The following is a 22,990-nucleotide window of genomic DNA, read 5'->3' on the forward strand; positions in this document are numbered from 1 at the left end:
TTTTAGATGCACCTGTATATGGGGTAAGTTGTCACAATGGAATCTGCCAGAACTGCGACACATAGCTAAAATTTAAAAGGTTAATTGTTTTCATGTGTTTTTCATTACTTGTATTCTCTCTCTCATATATATACAATTAAAAAATTATTTTATGAAATTATAAATAATTTTACTATATACAACTCTTCAGAAGACAGCTAAATTAAAAAAAACTTTGTAACATTCCATTACACGGGTTTTTTATATTAAATGTTTTTCTTTTTATTTACTTTTATATATTTTGTTTATATTTCATAGATATTTTAATAAAATGTATAGCCTAAATGTGTTCCTATGTTGCTAAATACTTTTGTCTGTATCTAAAATCATATAGCCTAGTGTTTATTTAGTGTATAAAGCGTATTTATAGAGATGGTTCTGACATTATAAGATTTATGAATTCTCTTTTAGTTTTCAGAGCACAAAGGGTTAACTGTAGGAGGTTCTGTTTGCAGATGAGGGTGGAGTGAACTTGGCCAGTGAGTGTACACTTTCTTCTTCAGTAATTAGCTTGTCTTCTAGTAAAGCAATGCTTCAGCATCTTCGAGAAGAACCCATCTCGACTACATCATATCTGTTATAAAATTACATTTTGTTTTGAGTTCCCTGACAGAGATGGGCGAGATCAGTGAAGCGTCCTTACTGGATTACATCTGTTCCTCTGGAGGAAAAGTCAAAAATTCAGATCTGTCCAAAACATATAAGCATTTTATAAACCATAGCGATTTGCAGCTACGTGGTGAGTAAATGAGAATATGATATTTATCACATTCGCTTTACAGCCTTCACTGCAAGCGCGACGCACGTGCAGAGCTAGGGTTAAAAACCGCACTTGAATAAACCTTTTAATTTGGTTGCAAGCTGCATTAATGAGGTGTTTTTGGGAGCACATTCTGTCGTTTTTAACTCTAAAATAAGATTTAAATACTCGCTTCGCTTTAGGAATCGTAGTAAAGTATTTAGTTTCTTAACTCTGACGCAAACATCTGCTTTAGATTTAAACGCTACCAACAGATAGAATTACACATGGAATTCTGTCATTTCCTTTGCTCCCTCAGGAAGGGCCTCCACATTCCCAAACCATGACAGCTGAGTTCTAAATACAATATTCACCGACTGTTGTTTACAGTTTGATTCATATTCCAGTATTTATCAAAATATGGTCAGATTGACTTATGTAACACACTAAACTGACTGCCATAATAACCAGAGTAAACTGATTTTCCAATGTCTATTAATCAGAATAATGGTAAATCTGAGTGATATTATATATAGAAAGTTGTGAAAAAAGTTAAACTATTGAAGAAATATGTAATTGGCACAAGAGACTCTTTTCCATGCATTAATCAGAATATGACCACATTCTGATTGATATCGGAATATTCCTGTGCAAGTTATCAGTTTCAGTGTCTGAATTGCTGAATTGTTAATGCTGACAATTATTTGTCTGCGCGATGGCCTAAATGAATCGGTTGTTGTTTTATAGACTTGTGTCAGCTGATCAGTTGTCCAACATTTGATTTTTTTTTCATTATTTGCACCTGATTAGTTATATGCACCTATGAGGTTTTTTTTTATTACGGTCTCAATATGGCTTAAAATCCCATTTTATAGCTATCAGCATCTGCCACTGAAAAAGAATATTGTTTTGTTTATGAACATTAAATATTAATGTAAAAATGGCATGGCATGTCGGCAAAGAAGGGTGCAGCAAAGTGGGCCAAATAAAAAAAACATGATGTTCTCATAAGTAATTACATTAGATGATGTTGCATTTAATCTTACATGCATGTGTCAAACATAAATTTATGAAACAATTATCTGTAATGGCTTATAATGCCTCGTCCAGCTGTGCCGGTACAGTTGTGCACAGAGGTTTCAAAATCTGCCTTTATCTGGTACCATCTGACATGGCTAACCAATTATCATAATTATTCTTGATTACCGCAGCAGCCTACATGACATGCTCTAATTCTGGAGTTATAATGATTCCAGTCCTTTTTAGGATGGAGGTTTTGATGGGATCCCGGGCAGTTGCTACATTCTGTGTGGGAACATCGAGTCCTCATTGTAGTTGGCAAGCATAGACTAATAAATGTGCTCAGAAATCTAAACTGTGTGCCTCTCAGCACCGTGACAGGAATTCTGTGGGCTACAACTGTTAAGTGTTTACTTCCCTTAAGGTTTCCTGTTGTTGTGGATGCTGTGTTGCAATGCCATCCCTGTCTTTTCCCCTGGCAGGAAAACGGAAAGGTTGTGTAGGGTACATTCTCTATTTAAAGATCCTAGTCCTGATATATTTTGGCTGTTTGGCACAGTCCAGTTTAAGTGGTTCTCATTTTTAACCCTTTATATGTCACAATATGTAAATATGATGTTTTTGAAAGTTCAACAGCATACCCAGTCTATTTTTAAGTATGTTTGTTGACACAAAAAGAGTGAAATATTTCATAAAACAAATGGGATTCTGGGAAATATATATATTTTTTATTGTTCAGTGTAAATGACATTTTATTAATTCATGTTCATCAACAATAAAACCATTAGTTCATAAAGTCATCAATTATTAAAAATGCCTGCTTGTTATAAATCAATATAATAAAATATATCAATACTAGATATCAATTTACTATTAGACTAAAGATGTTTTTTAAATAAAATATTTGATTTAAATAAAAAAATTAAATATATTTTTTTTAAATAAAAATGTAAATAATACATCTAACAACAAAGTACTACTGTGAGTAGGGTAAAATGTAATAATGATATTTAACAAACAAAAATTTCCAAATATTTTAATTTATTTTTTCTTCACAAAAACAGTGAAAGAAATGTTAAAATAAAATAAAAATACGATTAGACTAAATAAATAAATGGAATAATATAATGGGGGGAAAAACTAAATATTTTCCAGATATTTTAAACATTTATAACCTTTTTTTCCCCCTGCAATATATTGATTTAAGTATTTTACTCTTTAGATTTGAGTGCCTTGGGTGAGAGTGAATATGCACACAACATGAGTGATTTTTTTTGTATATATTTATGTTCATTTGAAAGATAAATACTTCAGAATAAGCTTACATGATGACCTTCAGCAAAGTGGCTCAAAGTCTAGCATTGAATGTGTCCGTTGCCGTCGCAACTAAATAACTATTTCACAGAAAATATAGCTAGGATCGAGTAAAACAGCTTCTGCAAACAGAAGACTTTGTGTGATGTAAATAGGACCATGTAGACTTACAGCTAGAGCAGCGGTTTTCAAACTGTGGGTCATGAATCACCGCAGAAGGGAAGTAGCGGTTCAGGCAAAATGCAAGTATGATGGTATGTTCGAGCCATGTCAGAAATATGAAACATGTATGTACTCAAATTCAGTTCATGGGGTTCATATCTTGTGTTTGCATATTTCTGACATGAAGCATTACAGCAGCGTTTCCTGAACTCCCGCTCCTCTTGGTCCGCTGTGCATGTAAAAACAAACAATCACCACCTGTGTAGTCCGATTCATGAACAAATGACTCTTATGAGTCGGCTCTTTTAATGACTCGTTCTGGTGACTGGCAGCTACTTGTTTGAATCAGTCTTATGAATCTTTTACTGAATGAACTCTGTCAGAGCGGCTACTAAAAAATGACTCTCTTTCTGAACTGCAAGTTCCGTCTCAAAGCTCATTATATTGCTATATTCATAATGTTGATCATTTATTAAGAAACGCATATTTGGCATTTAAAAAACTAGTTTATTATATGTAAGTATATTAGCACCACCTGTGTAGTCTGATTCATGAACAAATGAGTCTTATGAGTCAATTCCTTTAATGGTTTGTTTACTCAACTGGCAGTTATGTGTGATGAATCTTTTACTGAATGAACTCCATCAGAGCCTCTACTGAATCAGCAGCGTATGATTCAGTTAATGAATGGCAAGTTCCATGTCAAAGCTTGCTATGTCACAATATATGTTCATCAGCAATAAAATTATTAGTTCATAATACCAATTGTTACGTCTCTGGATGTAAAGTTATTATTTGTATTTATTTTTGCATTTATTCGGTGTGATGTATTTCAGTGTTGTGTTGCATGCTATATTGTGCGCTGTTTCTCTCCCTCTCTCGTGCATTTGAGTGATGACCCATTGGGAATGGTTGTTGAAAAGGCATATGAGCACAGCAGTAATGAAGGATTTGTTTGTGCAGCTCTCCTCCCTCTCTGTCATTTAATCATTTTCTATTCTTGTATAGTAATTTGAGCCAGTTTCTGGTTTCTCCCTGCTGCAGTCAGTCTGTGCTGAAGTGATGTTACATAACATCACAAACTCCCACAGGCCAGGAATCAGAGTTCATTGTTTGTGCCAATCGTTACATAGCTAATCTTTCCAGTCAAAAACATGCACACAGAACAAATCAATCAATAAACAAGTGTTCAAGGTTTGATTTCAATCACAAATCAGGAAATGTTGTTTTTAAAGTAGTAGTTCACCCAAAAAATTACTCTCAGGCCATGTAAATTAGTTTTTTTTTCATCGCAACAGATTTGAAGAAATGTTGCATTACATCACTTGCTCACCAATGGATCCTCTGCAGTGAATGGGTGCCGTCAGAATGAGAGTCCAAACAGCACAATAATCCACAAGTAATCCACACCACTCCAGTCCATCAATTAATATCTTGTGAAGTGAAAAGATGCGTGTTTGTAAGAAACAAATCCATAATTAAAGCATTTTTAACATCAAACCAGCTAGTCCTCTATCCATAATGCTTTGTCCAGTGAAGAATTAATCTAATCTGAACCAGGACAGAAATATGCACAGATCAAGCACCATTTGTAAAAACAGTTCTAAACAAATATGTTGGTGGATTTTGATGTGAGAGGACAACAAGAGATGGATTTTTGCATCATTATTGATTATGCACTAGTATTTTGATGGTTTAAAGATAAAACACTGAAACTGTGGATTTATTTTTTACAAACATGCAGCTTTCACTTCACAAGACGTTAATTGATGAACTGTAGTCATGAGGATTACTTGTGGATTGTTGTGATGTTTTTATCAGCTGTTTGGACTCTCCTTCTGACGGCACCCATTCACTGCAGAGGATCCATTGGTGAGCAAGTGATGTAATACTAAATTTCTTCAAATCAGTTGCGATGAAAAAACTAACTCGCTACAAAGATGACCTGAGGATGAGTACATTTTCAGCAATTTTTTTTTTGGTCAACTATTCCTTTAAAGCTATGCTAATTCTGTCATCTTTTACTCACCCCCATCGCCATCCAATCCTGTGTGACTTTCTTTTTTCAGTGGAACACAAAAGAAAAAAAGTGTTATTACAAAATGTAACTTAATTTTGTGTTTCACAGAAGAAAGCCATACAGGTTTTAATTCTAGCCTCTGGCATGCTTTGGGTTTACAAAGTGTAGATTTACATAGGAAAGAACGAATGCAAGGTCATATTGTACAAGTAATATACACATACTGATGATACTTTAATCTCTCTTTTTTTCCCTCCAGCCAAATACAGAGAAGAGTTCAAACTCATCATTGATCGAATTGCAGTTGTGAAATCGGAGAATGTGAGTACATATGTTGTCTAATCATTATTGCACAGTTTAAACTAATCAACTCCTCCCTCAGTCTGATTATATAATCATTAGGGCATTTTTGCATGTGTAATACGATCACATTTTATTCCCTGTCCCTGAAGAATAGTCGTAGAGGACTCTATTCCCACAGTGATTCATTATTTACTCAGTGAGTGGGGTAGTCTTTACTTTCTCACATTAATACTATACACCACACCCTTATGATCTCGGATCATTGTGCCACATGTGTACTTTCCCTCGGATGAGATCACTTTGTCTGTTCTCAACTGTAATTATTATTATTTAGTCATTTAGCAGACGCTTTTATCCAAAGCGACTTACAAATGAGGACAATAGAATCCATTAATGCATTGTTTTCCAGTTATACACTACCATTCATAAGTTTGGGGTCAGTAAGACTTTTACCCCTGGTTTCACAGACAAGGCTTAAGTGTAGTCCTAGACTTAAATGTAAGTCTGAGCTTTTTCAACTGAAATAAACTTGCACTCACTGATCTTAAAATATATCAGTGACATTGTTTTGTCTCAAGATGCACACCAGTAACGCTTTTTTCTAAGCATGTTTATAAAAATTATTTAAATGTCCTAATTGAACTATGGCCTAATCCTGGTTTAGTCTAAGACCTGTCTGTGAAACTGGACCTTAAGGTTTTTTAAGGGTACACTCCCAAAGTGTGCATTTATTTGATAAAAAATACAGTGAAATATTGTGAAAAAAATTACAATTTTCAAACAACTGTTTTCTATTAGAATACTGTAAAATGTAATTTATTCCTGTGATACAAAGCTGAATTTTCAGCATCATTACTCCAGTCTTCAGTGTCACATGATTCTTCAGAAATCATTCTAGAGAATCTGAGATAAATCTTTTTTTTTTTTGATAGAAATATAAATCTTTCTTGTCACTTTTGATCAATTTAATGCATCAATGCTAAATAAAAGTATCAATTTCTTTAAGAAAAAAACATTTAAATAAATGTGTTAAAGTGTTAACCTAAAAATATATATGAAGTCATTATTTATACACAGAAAGTCATATTTTTTTCTTTATTTTTTCAAATAACAGAATGAAGGTAATGGTTCCTTTTTCATTACAGGGAGAGAAATATCTCATCCTCAAGAAGAAGTATAGACCGCAAATGCAAGAGCGAGAGTCTGGCGCTGGAAAGGGAGGACAATCAATCAAGCCGGTTCATCTGAACCCACAAGATGATCTCCGGGTCTCGAATCCAGTGCAGAACCGTACCCCAACAGCTCAGAAACCAGCACTGGTGGCTTGGTGCTCAGGACCCATGATTACAGTCACAGAGTCACCAGAACCGACCCATACAGAGGATGTGAGTGATTATTGATTATAATAGTTCTGTTTTACTCATTATAGATCAGTATTAAAATAATAGTTTACCCAAAAATGAAAATTTGCTGACAACTTCAGGCCATCTGAGATGTAGATGAGATTTTCTTCTTCAGAACACATTTGGAGAAATTTAGGATTACATCACTTGCTCACCAGTAGATCATCTGCAGTGAATGGGTGCCGTCAGAATAAGAGTCCAAACCGCTGATAAAAACATCACAATAATCCACAAGCAATCCACACGGCTCCAGTCCATCAATTAACATCTTGTGAAGCATGTTTGTAATAAAAAAAAAAAACATAGCTGAGACGCTTTTAACATCAAATACGAGTCCTCTATCCATTATACTGCTTTCTCCAGTGAAAAAGTCATCTCGTCTGAATCAGGAGAGAAATATGCACTGATCAAGCACAGTTTACAAGTGAAAACAGTCCAAAACAGTTATAAACAGATATGTTTGGTGGATTTTGATGTGAGAGGACAACAGGGGATGGGCTTTTCTGTTATTAAGCGTTATTATGGATTATGGATTTGGCCAGAAGCAATGGTTTAAAGTTAAAATGCCTTATTGATGGATTTGTTTCTTACAAACACAGCTTTTTACTTCACAAGACGTTATTTGATGGAGTGGTGTGGATTCATTGATTTCTGACGGCAATTTCTCATTCTGACGGCACCCATTCACTGTAAGTTAATTTTTCATTTTAAGGTGAACTGTTTCTTTAAGAGGAGTAAACGTCAAGTGAAACCTCTCTTATAGCTCAGTGACCACTTTAGTTACATCCGTGTTATCAGACATGACACATCATGACACCTTATGATTTTACTAAAAAAAAACAAAGAAGAAGAAGCAACAATAACTAAAGAGGAATCTGGATGAGTGATTTAACCACAGTATTTCATCAGTTTTCTGTGATCTGACGTTGTTCCATTAAACTTAATATTTAAAGCTCTACTTGAATGTAAGATGTTATTGTTGTCCAAGTATTTGTCATTGTCTCAGTTAGACTAGATGATATGTTCACATCAACTGAAATAGTGTAAAACTCTTGTGAAATTCAGGTCTCTATTAATCATTTTCTTGGATATCACTCAGAATCCAGTGTTTTTCCTCTGACTGTTTTTTAGAAAGCTTTTCTAGTCTGGATTAAAGAAGCAGCTGGTGATAAGAGAAAGCTTTTCAAAACCAGATAACAGTGTTTCAGTTGCCTCATCTTTAGCTGTAGGACTTCAGCTGTTAAAAACGTTATTTTGAACCACATATTAAGACTTCCAGCGAGGGAGAGTATAGTGGGCATGTAAAATTTAATTTTTGGAATGATTAATTGCTATTTTTTGCTTGATTTTAAGATAATCTTCACTTATCTATGATGCCTGGAAGCATCTTTGATCATTTAAGCCTGTGAGGTTGGCATCTCTGTGTGGCGGCCACACTTTTGAGTATTACTATTGAGTATGTAGGTTAAAGTTTGCTCAACATTCACATTACTACTATTGGTAAACACAACTATTAATGCAAATCTGTGATGGTCTTATGATTTTAATGTGAAAAAGTGGTTTATCTCTCTAAAAAAGGTTAACATCATAAGCATATTCTTTGAGTGCTCATTATGGGAATCTGTGAGCCGATGATAGGGTTACTATAGTTAACCAAAAGTAAAATTAAACAAGTTAATTGAAATAAAATATAAATATTTGATGGAAAATCTTAAAGCTTAAAAAATATTGCCTCTCTGCAACTTCAAGTTGAAGTACTAAAAGTACCTAACTTGAAAAAAAAAAACTAATATTCTTTAAAAAATAAAAATCTAAAAGTGAAGATTTTTTTTAAAATTAATTTTAAAATTAAAATAAAAAATAATACTGAAAATCTGAAAAGAAGTTTAATTCAAAATGTAAATGAAAACAAATTTAATGGGAAAAAGGTGGTATAATCTATAAAGGTAAAGATCATAAGCATATCTATTATGAGAATTTTATGATTTGAAATATATTCACTTAATAACATTAACATTTATACAGATGAAGAAAAAATTCTATTTGCACACACATGTTATGTTTAAATAAAATTTCAAATTAAGATTTTAAATATTGCCTTGGCAAATAACTGAAATACGTTGAAACATTAAAACTAGTAACTACTACTGCAAAAAAATTCAAATTGAACTAAAAACAAACTGAAAACTAAATTTATACTTAAATTTACAACTCAAGATTACATTGATATAAACTTTGATAGTAGATTCTGCGGAAAACACTGTTGACGAGTGGCAGTTTTCACTCACACATGAAGCACATACAGTTCAACACACAATAGTGTGAATTTCCTGTCAGCGCTTATTTCAGTCACTTTGAAATTGTGTCTAGAAAACTGTTAAACAGACAGCCTACTATATGAAAGCATGAAAGTAGCAGCATTTATTTCTGAGCAATGAAAACACCATCTTCCTATACAGTTTTTCTGATTTCAGAGTGAATGTCTTCCATGTATGTCTGCTGAGAATGTGCTTGACCGTTGACCTGCTATTTTGTCAGCATCAGCTGATTCTTAGTAAAGTGTAACTTCTGCTTTTCTTGTGATTAGCAGGCAGACAGCACCCTCTCACCGCCAGCAGAGGAGAAACCAGAGGAGCTTTCAGCCTCAGACCGAGAAGATGAACTCGACAAGGATTCAGGGTCAAAGGTTAGAGTTAAAGTAAATTATTTTTTCAAACTGATCATACGCTATTTAAGATGTTTCTGTTGCTCTGTCTGAAATGGAACTAATTGTAATGATTTAGAACAAGCTTCGGTAACACTTTACAGTAAGGTGTCATTCGTTAACATTAGTTAAATATATTAACTAACATGAACAAACAATGATCAATACATTTATTACACTATTTATTCATCTTGGTTAACATTAGTTAATAAAAATAGAGTTGTTTATGTTAGTTCATAGTGCATTAATGTTAACAAACACAACTTGTGATTTTAATAATGCATTAATAAATGCTGAAATTAACATTAACTACGAATAATAAATGCTGGAGAAGTATTGTACATTCTTAGTTCATGTTAAATAATGTTAACTATTGTAAAGTGTTACCCAAGCTTCTCTTAGTTGTCATAAAAGCACTAGAACATATCTGTATATGCTTTAAACCCCCCCACAAAAAATACATCAATGACTTTAATATATCTTTTGTGATTTAATATTATTAAAATATTTTAATTTAAAATTGATTTTGACATTTTATCCTGCGCTTTAATTAAATGTCTAGGAGGCTTTACCATCCAGAAAGAAAACAATAATAATATAGAATATATATAATATAATCATAATGATAATGATAATATTTATAAAATATTATATTAAATAATATAATAGTCTTTCATATTTTAAATTACAATTATACATTTTAAAAAACTAATTATGTCATTTGTATAATTTATAATGAAAGTAAATTGAGATTTTTCCAAGATCTGCACTCTAAAAAAAATATATTATATTCTGTATTTAAAAATAATAGGTGAAGCTGTTTTTTTAAATACAAAAGTGAAAAGCAAAAAAAAAAAAAAAAACGTTTTGTGTCAACATTCAAGAAGCCATTTTGTTTTCACGTCACATAAACAGGAAATTACATCACAAAGTGGCCCACTGTTGGCCCTCATGACTGTGTCAAGCCTTTTTTAATATTCAGATTTAAGTTTAGCTAAACACTAAGAATATTTCATGAAAATGTTTGAAAATCATGATTACAATAAGCAATCAATTTCTAAAAAAAATAGCACATGCATCTGATTTTTTTCCTCATGATTTTTTATTATTATTTGTCATTTGTCATTGCTCTCATTTGTACATCCTTATTTATCATTCACCCAAAAGCTGACAGTAATTCAGGAGCTCCTAAACAATCTTCTCACATGATATCTGTAATACTAGGACTAACCAAAAAGTGGCGCCAGAATAAATAGCTGCATTTTGAAAGGCCTTATTTCAGCCAGGAGTGACAGCTTGAAAGACACATTCATTTACATTTGAATGAAGCTTTCTATTCTTGTGCAAAACAGCAACATGCTCCACCTCATTATAGAGCAAATGATCATCTGTGCCCTGCGATCATTTGTATGTAGATTAGCCCAGATGCGGCTAGTTAAAGGCCAATAGCATAAGTTTTTGTTTGGTTTTTAATTTCTTTTTTATTGTATTTTTAATATAAGTAAATATTAAGTCTTCTATTTTGTTCTTAAAGCTTTAAAACATGAAATGTTTTGTTTTGCATTAAAGCTTTCTCTTTCAACCGCACCGCTTGCAAACTGTTTAAGTGGAAGAGATTCACACTTGAAAGCTCTTCACGCCTGAAAGCTCTTTCCAAGAAGCGAGACATAACTGACTAGTCCTTTATAAGAATTATTCATATGATGCATTGAAGCTGAAATCATCTGCATAAAATGTGATCTTTTTAATATTTTACAATGCAGCGACTATTTGTCACCAGGTTGATTTCCACATGGAAAAATAATAATTTTGCATGCAATTATTCAGTCACTCACCCGCTCTCGTGTTTCAAAAGGAAATATGTCTGGCTTAGTTCCTATTCAAACACAGGTAAACAAATATTGCACGCCGTTTTAGGAAAAGAGACCTTGTCAGTGTCTCGGACACTCTACAGCCGTCCTGAAAACAATTAGCCATCACGAGCGCTGCAAAAATGACCCAACCTCTCCATTTTCCCTCACATTAATCAGCCTGACTGACACTTCGGTGCATAAAGAGAAATTGACCATCACTTTGGCTCACAAATCTAGCAGCTTCTGGTAAAATGGCGTATGATAAAAAAAAAAAAACATAAGGCATAGTTAAAGCAATTTGGTGCTCGTTGGAGCCAATCATTCACTTCTGAGGAGTTTTAAGTGTTTATTTATGGTTGTGTGACCTGTCAAGAGGGCAAATTGGAGGAATTATCCTTTGTTTTTACTGTTCTCCCATTTCCACAAGCAGGTTTGTTGTGTTTTTGAGGTAAACGTCCCTGGAAGTTTTGTTTCTGGTATTCAGTGCGAGTCTGTGTACTGATAAACAGAACGGCATTATGGGTGTTTCCTGTGTTTGCTGTGTTGACCGCATCTTTGCTTGGGTCTGTCTGTGTGTGTACTGATGACTTTGTGGACTGTTTACGTTGTTTATTTGCTTGAGTTCGTTCATTCTTCACAGCACTGTGTTTTCCTCCACTCATGCCGCAACTACAGAACAGGAAGAGGAACCTGTCAAACCCAAACGCCCCCTTTAACGCATTGTATTATCTGTGTTATTAACTGTACAGTTTCACACTGACTCCTCCAAGCTCCAGTTGATACTGACAGGTGGTTTTGTGAGTGATTTTGTGAATCATATCATATCCTGTTTCTTTCCCAGAGTGAATCCGAGCAGGATGAGGAGTGTGGAGGCAGTTTGGAATCCACCGCTGTGGCTGTGAGTGTATTAACACATAACTGATCATAACACACATTACAAGAAACATTTATCATGGTATTGACACATTAAATTTACCAAAAGTGACATGTTTTAAGGTATCCTGTTCCCTCAAAAATATTAAGCAGCGTAACTGTTTTTAGCATTGATAATATTAAGAAATGTTTCTTGAGCAGCAAATCAGCATATTAGAAAAAATTCTGAAGCATCATGTGACACTGAAGACTGGAGTAATGATGCTGAAAATTCAGCTTTGTATCACAGGAATAAATTACATTTTACAATATTTAAAAATAGAACAGAATTTCACAAAATGACTGTTTTACCGTTTGACCAAATAAATGCAGCCTTGGCGAGAGACTTGAAAATGTTCAAAAACATTTTACTGACCTGTAATTGTAAGCAGTCTTGGGACTATGAGTGAGAGAAAATTTTACAATTTGATTTCAGTGTAATATCAGTCTTGTAAAGGGCTTTTCTTATTTGTTTTGTTCATAGCTTGATCCTCTTGAGAAAGAGTGGATCTTCTCTGCAGCAAGTGGCAAGCTGTCTCACCTCACTCAGCTCCTGAAGCAAGACTCCTCCCTGGCCAATAAAAAGGTATATATCATCAGTATATACTCACATTAAGTGTCAAGTGTTGCATAATGTGTCCCTCTCCGCCTGAATACATGAATGTAATTTAAACGCATACCTCTCATATCATAAGCTCAGTTTTAATAATTAATGTTTCTTGGTCTTTTTACATGCTCGGAACAAAATAGGACTTCACCTCAGTAAGTTTGCAAACAGTCATACAACACTGCACTTACAGTATAAGTTTGGACATGTATGTCTGAATTAAAATTGCTCACAATATTAAAAACCTCAGCATAATACATTTTAAATAATTTAAATATAAAATAAATTTTTTAAATTATACTATATTAATAAATTAACCAAGATAAATTGTTAAACTAATTAATTACAATTATATTATAAATTAAGAAAAATTCAATCATTAAAATGTTATAAAATTATTAATCAATTAGAGGAGAAAAACTGCACACTCACTTAAGCATATTTATTAACCAACGTTTCGGCTAGTAGCCTTTTTCAAGGTATAATTTCACAAACATGAATATAAAATATTAAAAAAATATATATAATATGTGACCCTGGAGCTCAAAACCAGTCTTAAGTCGCTGGAGTATATTTGTAGCAATAGCCAAAAATACATTGATTGGGTCAAAATTATTAATTTTTCTTTTATGCCAAAATTCATTAGGATATTAAGTAAAGATCATGTTCCATGAAGATATTTTGTAAATTTCCTACTGTAAATATACCTAAACTTAATTTTTGATTAGTAATATGCATTGCTAAGAACTTAATTTGAACAAATTTAAAGGCGAATATTTTGAATTTTTTGCACCCTCAGATTCCAGATTTTCAAATAGTTGTATCTCTGCCAAATATTGTTCTATCCTAACAGACCATACATCATGGAAAGCTTATTTATATATATATTTTAGTTCCTTGAAAACTGTTTAAAAAGTAGGATGAAGCTTGTGACATTGATTGAGTGACATAATCACTAAATCACTAAATAATAACCTTCCACTTAGTGATATTTGATAGTTTTATCGACTTCACTGATCTTCTGAAATGCCAAATGTAAAAAAAAATGTACTATTAAAGGAACATATGTTTCCAAACTTAACTGGTGATATATTATACACAAAACCTCTAAAAGTCTTGAATGACAATTTCCACTTGCTATAATTTTGTCATTGTAATTTTGTTCATTAATGGATTTCTCTCTCTCTCTTATTTCTCCTGAATTTGACTTCCAAAAGGGGGTGAGTTAAATTTGTGTCTTTTTCTTTTTTTCATTGTTTCATTGTTGGTTTAAAAACTAGTTTTCCAAGTCGAGATCACATTTTATTTCGTTTGCTTGGCTGTAAAGCTGCATTCTCACTCAAAACGGCAAGAAAAACCACAATGTAGTATTTTATCACATGTTGGAAAATCTAGTTACTAGAAAAGCTACACATTCTTTTTTTAGTTAGTTTTTTTTTTAAGTATCGTTATGTTTCAGGTCATTAGTACTGATCGTTGAGTGCATTCCAGCACATGTAAATGCGTGGTGAGAAGCTCGTCAGAGACATACATGACGTTCTGGACCGCCGATTCCCTGTGGTTCCTCACAAGGGTACTGACTTTCCGCAGTTTCCACTCTCGTACCCAGGCGCAACACAGACCAAAGAGCAAAGCTCAACCCCGATCATGCATTTCAAAGGATTATTTTCAGAAGGATTATGAAAGATAGCTTTTTAGCTCCTTCACCCCCCAAAAACAAGCTCAAATCCTTTTATTTGTCCCCCCTGTGCGCTTAAGAGCTTTGAGCCGGTGTTTGTGGTCCCTGCCTGGGCCGGAGTTCTCACACTGTCCCGTGTCGGACCACCTTCTAAGAACCTCTAAGCCCTTCTCCTTCCCCGCGCAGACGAGATACACGGCGGTCATTGAAGTGCGGGAGAGATTAGGCCTCACCTCAAAGACTTCAACCACTTAAAGATAATCTGAAAGTAATAGAGCAGGCTGGGATTAATTGGAGAACAATTGCCGCCGTGTCCCCAGGAAGGTGGCAAGTCTGACCCCCATGTGGCTTTGATGCCCCCCTTCCTGAACCGGGACGGCGTGCCAAGCAAGCCACCTCTCCTCGGTTTGGTACAGTGCGACTGTGCTTGCGAGATGATGGTTTTAGAGGCTTTTACCTGTAAAAGAAAATCTAAAACTTCAGCTAACCAGCATCAGGAGGTTTTAAATTTACTCAATTTATGGAAAAATCGTTGTATCAGTTTAACAATTAAAGTTTCATCAAACGCAATATATGTTCTATGAACTCAAAATGTATGCTTTTAATTCAATCAGCTTGCATTTTAAATTAATATATGTATTAGTGGTGTGGAATTGTCTCCGTTTGTCTAACTTGTGTATCAATTTGTTGAGCAATCCAAAAATATAGATAAATATGAAAATATAGAATAATAATCACCTCTATTCTCCAAAGAAAGTTGTGTATATGTGCTGAAATAGAAAAAAAAAATCTTACTGAAAAGAATCACTCTAATGGTGACTTGAAACATACAATCAAAAACACTACAAAGAGCTCAAGCATCTGATATTTCTGAAGAATAAATATTTATGTTATTATAACTCCCTGTGCTTTGATTAAAAATACAAATTATTCCAAGTGCATCAATGCTGATCAAACTGAACATGCCCAATATTTTCTTAGTTGGGCCCTCACCACTAAGCTTGACATTAAGTTCTCAAAATAAATGGACTTTAATATTATATGTAATGTCTGATTTTCCAACCTTTTAAAGTAGAGTTTGTCTGACAAAACAAAAGTTTTTTTTTTTTTTTTTTTTTCCAAGGATGCTCATTTTTGCTGTCCTGGATCTTTTCTGCCACTTCTATTGTTTAAGTCTTAAGTTTAAGTAGTTAAGCTTTGCCTTTAGCCTCTCAGTCGCTAAAGTTACATATCACCCCGAGCCTGTAACCCGACACGACGCGCATTATCTCTGTTTTCCTTTCACACGTTGGAAGCTCCTTTGGGGGAAAATTCCAATTGAGGCTCTCACAGTGAAGCCCATAAATAAACAGTCACGAACTCAGATGCTGCGTAAACACTCCTTACTTTGAGCCACTCGAGCAGGACCGCTCGCTTTCTGGCCACAAACGAGATAAAGGCCCTGATGTACTTCAAGAGAAATCAAAGATTAACTGGTGTGACGTCATTTTGAACAAAATCGGACCAAAACAGCATTTGTTTGTGAGTCCCACACAAAACATGTGGATATTAAGAATGTGTTCCCTTGTTGTAGTCAAATTTGGCCATGTTGTTCTAATTCATTACCTTGATTCGAATGAATTAAAGCTAGGAAACGAATTAGTTGAACATGGCTGTTATTTACTAACAGGGTTTCTGCGGTTCCTTCCACAAATTAAGGCCTAAAAAGGTCTTAAATCAGAGTGAAAAATATTACATTCATAGTCATGGCATGTTGCATACCCTGCAAAAAAAATTATATATTGCACAGTATTTTTGTTTTGTTTTCCAAATACAAACATCTAAACATCTTGTTTTCTGAAAAATGTATCAGAATTAGGTGAGTTGAACAAATATCTGTCAGTGAGGAATGAAGTTGAATTTTCTGAGCCCATAGACAGATCTTATTTTCATAAACTCATAAAATACTTCTTATTTTATGTATTTTTGCTTCTCAAGTAAATGTACTTTGATTTAGGAATCTTTAGGGTTTTGCACTGGAAAACAAGAATGCTGATGAAGAGCGTTTTGTTGTTGTTTGTTTTGTTTTTTCCCCACTGTGATCAGAAGGTGATAAATAAATATTTAATTATTTAGTGAAATGAATGAAAAGCATATGGAGATCTGTTGGGAGTTGGGAAGTTTTTTTTCTCAAACTTTGAAGCATTAATGCAAGACATTTGTGACCCTGGAGCTCAAAACCAGTCTTAAGTCGCTGGAGTATATTTGTAGCAATAGCCAAAAATACATCGTATGGGTCAAAATTATTCATTTTTATTTTATGCCAAAAATCATTAGGACATCAAGTAAAGATCATGTTCCATGAAGATATTTTGTCAATTTCCTACTGTAAATATATCAAAAATTATTTTTTTATTAGTAATATGCATGCTAAGAACTTCATTTGGACAAATTTAAAGGCGATTTTCTCAATATTTAGATATTTTTGCACCCTCAGATTCCAGATTTTCAAATAGTTGTATCTCGGCCAAATATTGTCCGATCATCAATGGAAAGCTTATTTATTCAGCTTTCAGATGGTGTATAATAATGTACCCTTTGGACCTGGCCGTAAAAGGTCTAAAATTTACCATCATAAAACCTGCAAACTCTAACTAAAATGAGGGATCATATTCTAAAATATTAATGATAGACAATGAACATTTTTTGCCTGTAAAAATTTGCTGAAATACTGCTAATATGTCCGTGCCTATGTACTGTTTGATACCATTATTTTCAGGTATTGAATTGATTTTTACCCCTAAGTGAAGAATAAAACAATCTTTGCTGTACATCAATAACCAGTAACTGTACATCATTCAGGTTCTTTCTTACACAGCTATTCCAGAGTGGAAAAAAAAACCTTTTTACAAAATTATGAAGCAGCATTGTTGATAATAAGAAACTGTCCTTGAGCTGCAAATCAGCTTATCAGAATGATTTCTGAAACGTACTTTGCCGTACATCAGGTGTAAATGTAAATCCACCTGTGTTCTCATCTCTTTCTCTTTCATTTCTTCTCCACCATGTCATCCTCTCCCGATGTATCCCGGACTTCCTCCTTTCTCCGCCCAGTTTGTGAGTACATCATTTATCCATCGCTCTTTTTTTAAAAGCCACAGTGAATATGTCTCCATTGTGCCCCAATGGTAGTTGTCACAAAGGTGCTATTTGGTTAGTGAGAGCTGAGGGTTCCCCGCCAGGCCAAAACAGGAACCTGAGGAACAAGGGTAGGAGACGTCACATCCTGTTGGCCGTCGTCCGTCACGCCGTGCCTCCATGAGACCTGTCGCGCTGTCAGTCAAGCATGTGTGCCGGCCAATCCATCTCAAGGGTGCGACAGCCCAAACAATAGAGCGGCTGATGGGGAAACCAGACTTCATCTATCACAATATGTCTTGCGGGCAGGACTGGAAACACCTACAGGAGACAGGACCCTCCCGCAGTACAGAACACATGCTTAAGAATACACAATAGTGGAGATGCGACACGTATTGTGTACAGATGAAATAGTATGCAGTATGAGTACAGATTTCAGACTGTAGAGCATTGTTATCACGTGACTTTAGTCAGTGAGTTGGGTCTAGTTATTAAAAACTATTAAATAGTATAATTTTGCATTTTTAGTGACATTGTGTAAAAACGTCTTTTGTCAGAATCAGAGTTGAGTTACTAAAATCGTAGCTGATAGATACTGCTTCAGGTACTTCCTCTTTTTTATATATATTTTTTTTTTTATTATAAAAATATGAAGCAGCACTACTGTTTTAAACATCGATAAAAATCAGAAATGTTTCTTGAGCAGCAAATCTGAGATTTCTGAAGGATCATGTGACACTGAAGACCGAAGTAATGATGCTGAAAATTCCGCTTTGTATCACAGGAATAAATACTGGGGGTATTAAAGGCCTTCTGAAGTGAAGCGATGCATTTGTGTAAAAAAAAAAAATATCTGGTGAGAATATGCTAGTCTCACAAGATCCAAGTTTTGTTTACATAATCGTCCTGATAAAGGAGGTGTGTCGCTCAGGCTGAGGTCAATAGCTTTCCCATCTTCTCCATTAGTTGTGTTTGAGAGCGCCGGGTGTTTGAAGCTCCAGCATCAGTGTGCATGTGTGCGGTGCGTGGCCCCTTCTCCTCCTGACAGGCCTTGTCAACAGGCTGATGCCTGGGTGGGTCCTCCATCAGAGGGTCATACCAACATCATCAATCTTGCACCCCGTGACAGGCCTGTGCTCCCCCTGCAGTGGGCACACTGGTTTGTTGTTTTGTAATTAGACCGCCATTAGATGGCAGGAAACCGTCCCCTCCACACCCTCTGTGCACAGCTGGGGCCGCTGGCAGCCAATGGGAGCCGCGGACCACTCCACCGCGTGGCGTTAGGGGGGTGGGGATCTACCTAGTGGGAGAGAATGAACATGCGGAGTGTAAATGATGTATTACAAGATGAATCAAATGGCTTGACGATTGTGTACTAGCTCAAACAAGCTGGTCAAACAAGCAATATGAGGATTCAGATCGACTGTGCTTCCCAAAAATCTCAGACCACACTGAAAATCTGTTTTTTGGATTTAGACTGAAAATTATCTTTTTTTAGGTTAGTTTTAGAATTTAGAAATGTTAAATTAATTTAATTAATTCTATGAAATTAAATTACTATTTTTAAAAATGGTTAAATACACTGTAAAATTATAAAAAAAAGAAATTAAAACTATGAAATAACATGAATGCAAGTGTAAGAATTATGTAGTGACCAAAAATGTTAAACCAATCCTCTCAACCAATTTTATGTGAAAAAATAAATAAATAAATGGATAAAGTCTAATACAAAATATTAAAATAAAGTTGAATAAATATCAAATAAAAATGTAGAATGTATGAAGAAATAATATTTGAAGGAGTACTTAAGATTCTGCACAATTTCTTGGTTAAATGTAGTAGTAGTAATAAAAACATTTAAGATTGAATGAATGAGTGAAGTAAAATAAATAAATATGTAATAAAATAAAGTAAATCAATATTAAAGGAAAACAATATTATAATGGAAAAATATTTGAAGAACAAATTTAGTATTCTGCACAATTTCTAGGTTAAATGTAATTAAAACATTTAAGGGTGAATTAATGAAAGAATAAATAAATTAAAGTAAGAATAAAATTGTGATCAAAAATATCATTTGAGGATTGAATATTTAATATTCTGCACAATTTCAAATAAAAAAATAAAGTCAAATAAATATTAAAATACATTTAAAAATAAATAAATAAACAATAAAATAATATTATAAAGAAACATACAATTTGAAGACTGAATATTTAGTATTCTGCACAATTTCTTGGTCAGATGTAAAACATAAAAGCATTTTAAAAATAAATAAAAGAAAGACTTTGAACAGGAGGATATTATTTAAATATGTTATATTTTATGTGTCTATATATTATTCATATTTACATTTGTAGCTATATATTTAGTATTGTAATGTTTCAATATCTCTCACAGACAGCACTACACTGGGCTGCGAAACACGGTAAAGAAGACATGACCACAATGTTGGCAGAAGCAGGGGCTGACATCAATACAAAAGCAGTACGTACTTCATAAATCAATACATTTTTAGTTGAAAACAAATGCATACATGCCTAAACTTAAATGCATTCACTAATCTTTATATTTTTGTCACTTTTTTTCTCTCTCACAGCATGTAAGTACTGCTCACCTTACATTCGCCCTTGCTGTGACAGCATGCCTGGGTTAATGTTTCTCACGTGTGTGCCAGGCTGCCAGAAAGTGTCCGGTTTTGAAATGTCTGCTTCTGACATAACTCATGTGAAAGGGTATGCGGGTGCCCAGCTGTGCAAATGAAGCCAGGCGCTGTTTGAGAATGTCTGTTCATAAATCAAACTCTGTCATGTTAACAGCTTCCCTTAAACAATGTCTTCATGTATTCCAACAGCAGGCTCAGAGCAAAGCAATTTCACTGAATTACCAGGCAATTATGATTCTGTCATTAGATTTTGTTGCTGTAACCTCCATTAATATGTGCCCTGTCTTTCTCTCCCCCTCTTCTCTTCTTTCTGTCACTCTCTGATTGTGTTGTGTTTTTTTATGATTGGGACATGGGCACTAGGGGGTGTCGAATTTTCCTTCACCCTGTCCGCTTCCTTTTCATTTCTTTTTTGCGGTGAGATTGAACACTAGAGATTTAAAACAGAAAACCTTTTCTGTTTGGGTGAATCTCACAAAAATAACATTTTCATCACCCCAAAATCAAAAGAAAAAAAATAAAATTATATTTAGCAGTGAAGAAATTCACAAATTTTCAGAATTGTAATGTGTGCATTACTTTTTATTTATTAATTACATTTTTTCATTCATCTAAAAAAAAAAAAAAAAAAAAAAATATATATATATATATATATATATATATATATATATATATATATATATATATATATATATTACATATATATATTACATATATTTTAAAATATTTGTAAATGTAAAATATTTTGTTAAATTAATTTGTTTAATTGAATTTAATACAATATTTGTATATTTATGTGTGTGTGTGTGTGTGTGTGTGTGTGTGTGTGTGTTGTGTGTGTTATGTACATATTACGGAAATGAAAATTATTAAATAGGCTTAATTGTCCTGAAAATAATGTCACAGAGCAAACAAATCTGACAAATTTTACTTTATGTGAAATGGTTGTTAATGTAAAATATTGTTAATGTTAATATTTTTTGTTTAATTGAATTTAATACAAAATATGTATATATTTGTGTGTGTGTGTGTGTGTGTGTATTACAGCAGTGACAATTATTAAATAGGCTTAATTGTCATGAAAATGTCACAGCACAAAAAAATCTAAAATATTTTAATATATTTTATACATAAAAAATATATATATATTACTACATGTAAAATATTTGTAAATTCTTTAGATTTTGGGATGAAATATGACCTGGACATGCACCTTTTGAGATATTCAGTCTTTTGTTCTTGCAGGGATACACACCGTTACACATCGCAGCACTGCATGGCCATCGACATATATTCAACCTGCTGGTCAGGACATACGGTAAGCATTCATTCATGACACGTTTTATTTTATTTTATTTGTTATTATTATTTTATTTTTAAAGCATGCAACTCAAATTAACAGAGCAAAAATAAACAAAATATCTGGACATATTGTGTCCGAAATTCTATTTGCATTTATGCAATATTTAAATAAATAAGGCATAAATGTAAAAGCAGTAACACTTAAGTTGCTTAATTTAATATTGCTGAAATATGAACATGTTCACAGGAGCGAAGAAGAATCTGCGGGACTACAGCGGCCACTTAGCGTATCATTACCTCAATTTACGGGAGACACAATTACAAGACCATGAACTATGTGAGTCAATCTCAGTTCTGCTTTTTTTTTGTGCATAAATGCAATGCAGCATGTGTGTGTTTGACGTGTGGCACATGTGGAACGAGCAGCACTGAGGATGTTTTCCACATTAGCGCAGACATGTGGTTTCTCTGAATCTACAGGGTGCCTCGTGGATCAGTTTTGGACTGTTTGTCTTCACCCTCTTTGTCCTTCGAGCATGTTATTTCATGCACAGTGTGGTCTTCTTCTTAACACTGCTTTGATGTTTGTTTTCCAAGCTGAAGTCAGCGAGTGCCACAGCCTAACCCAGGGCGGCGAGCGCAGGAACAGGAAGATCACCTCATTATTTCACTCCATGAAGAAGTGGGGTTCAGCAGAGGACCTGGCGCCCGTGCCGGAGGAGAGGACTGTCGCTCATCAGCTCATGCTGCCTGCGTTTAGACCCAGAAAGTTCTCACGGTAGACTGTATGAAGTCTCTTGAATAGTGTACAGATGAAAATGCACTTTGCTGCTTTCTTCGCACAAATAGTATGATGTAGTTGTATTCACATTTAAGTAGCTGTTTAGCTTAATTAGCATTTGTAGTGTTATGCCACAGCACTGTGTGAGATTCTATAAGTGTAATGTAATATTTTCTCTGCTAAAGGTTTACATTTTTCATTAAGCAATGAAAAGGTGCATTTTAAATTACCTGTTCATCATATGATCCCAAAGTTTGTATGTTAATGCAAAAATTCTGTCTTGAATAGAGACCAACTTCAGCTTTTATTTGCTTTATTTTCACTTTGCCAAACTTAAGTCAGAATCACAGTTTATGGTTCATCCTTAAAGA

General features: G+C 34.0%; 1 pseudogene across 1 annotated transcript in view; it reads left to right on the top strand.

Annotated features, from left to right (window-relative positions):
* The first annotated feature begins 576 nt into the window (after positions 1-576).
* The window catches only part of LOC306860934 (ankyrin repeat domain-containing protein SOWAHC-like), a 23,000-nt pseudogene continuing 586 nt past the window's right edge, over positions 577-22,990 (top strand). Inside the window, exons 1-11 of the transcript XR_013786077.1 lie at positions 577-778; positions 5,554-5,615; positions 6,743-6,982; positions 9,588-9,686; positions 12,399-12,455; positions 12,954-13,068; positions 20,272-20,358; positions 20,471-20,473; positions 21,782-21,854; positions 22,086-22,175; positions 22,436-22,990. The exon at positions 22,436-22,990 is cut by the window's right edge and continues 586 nt beyond it. The product of XR_013786077.1 is annotated as an ankyrin repeat domain-containing protein SOWAHC-like (transcript). The remainder of the gene's footprint in view (positions 779-5,553; positions 5,616-6,742; positions 6,983-9,587; positions 9,687-12,398; positions 12,456-12,953; positions 13,069-20,271; positions 20,359-20,470; positions 20,474-21,781; positions 21,855-22,085; positions 22,176-22,435) is intronic.

This window comes from Barbus barbus (genome assembly GCF_936440315.1).
Source record: "Barbus barbus genome assembly, chromosome: 41".
In the NCBI taxonomy this organism is placed as follows: Eukaryota; Metazoa; Chordata; class Actinopteri; order Cypriniformes; family Cyprinidae; genus Barbus; species Barbus barbus.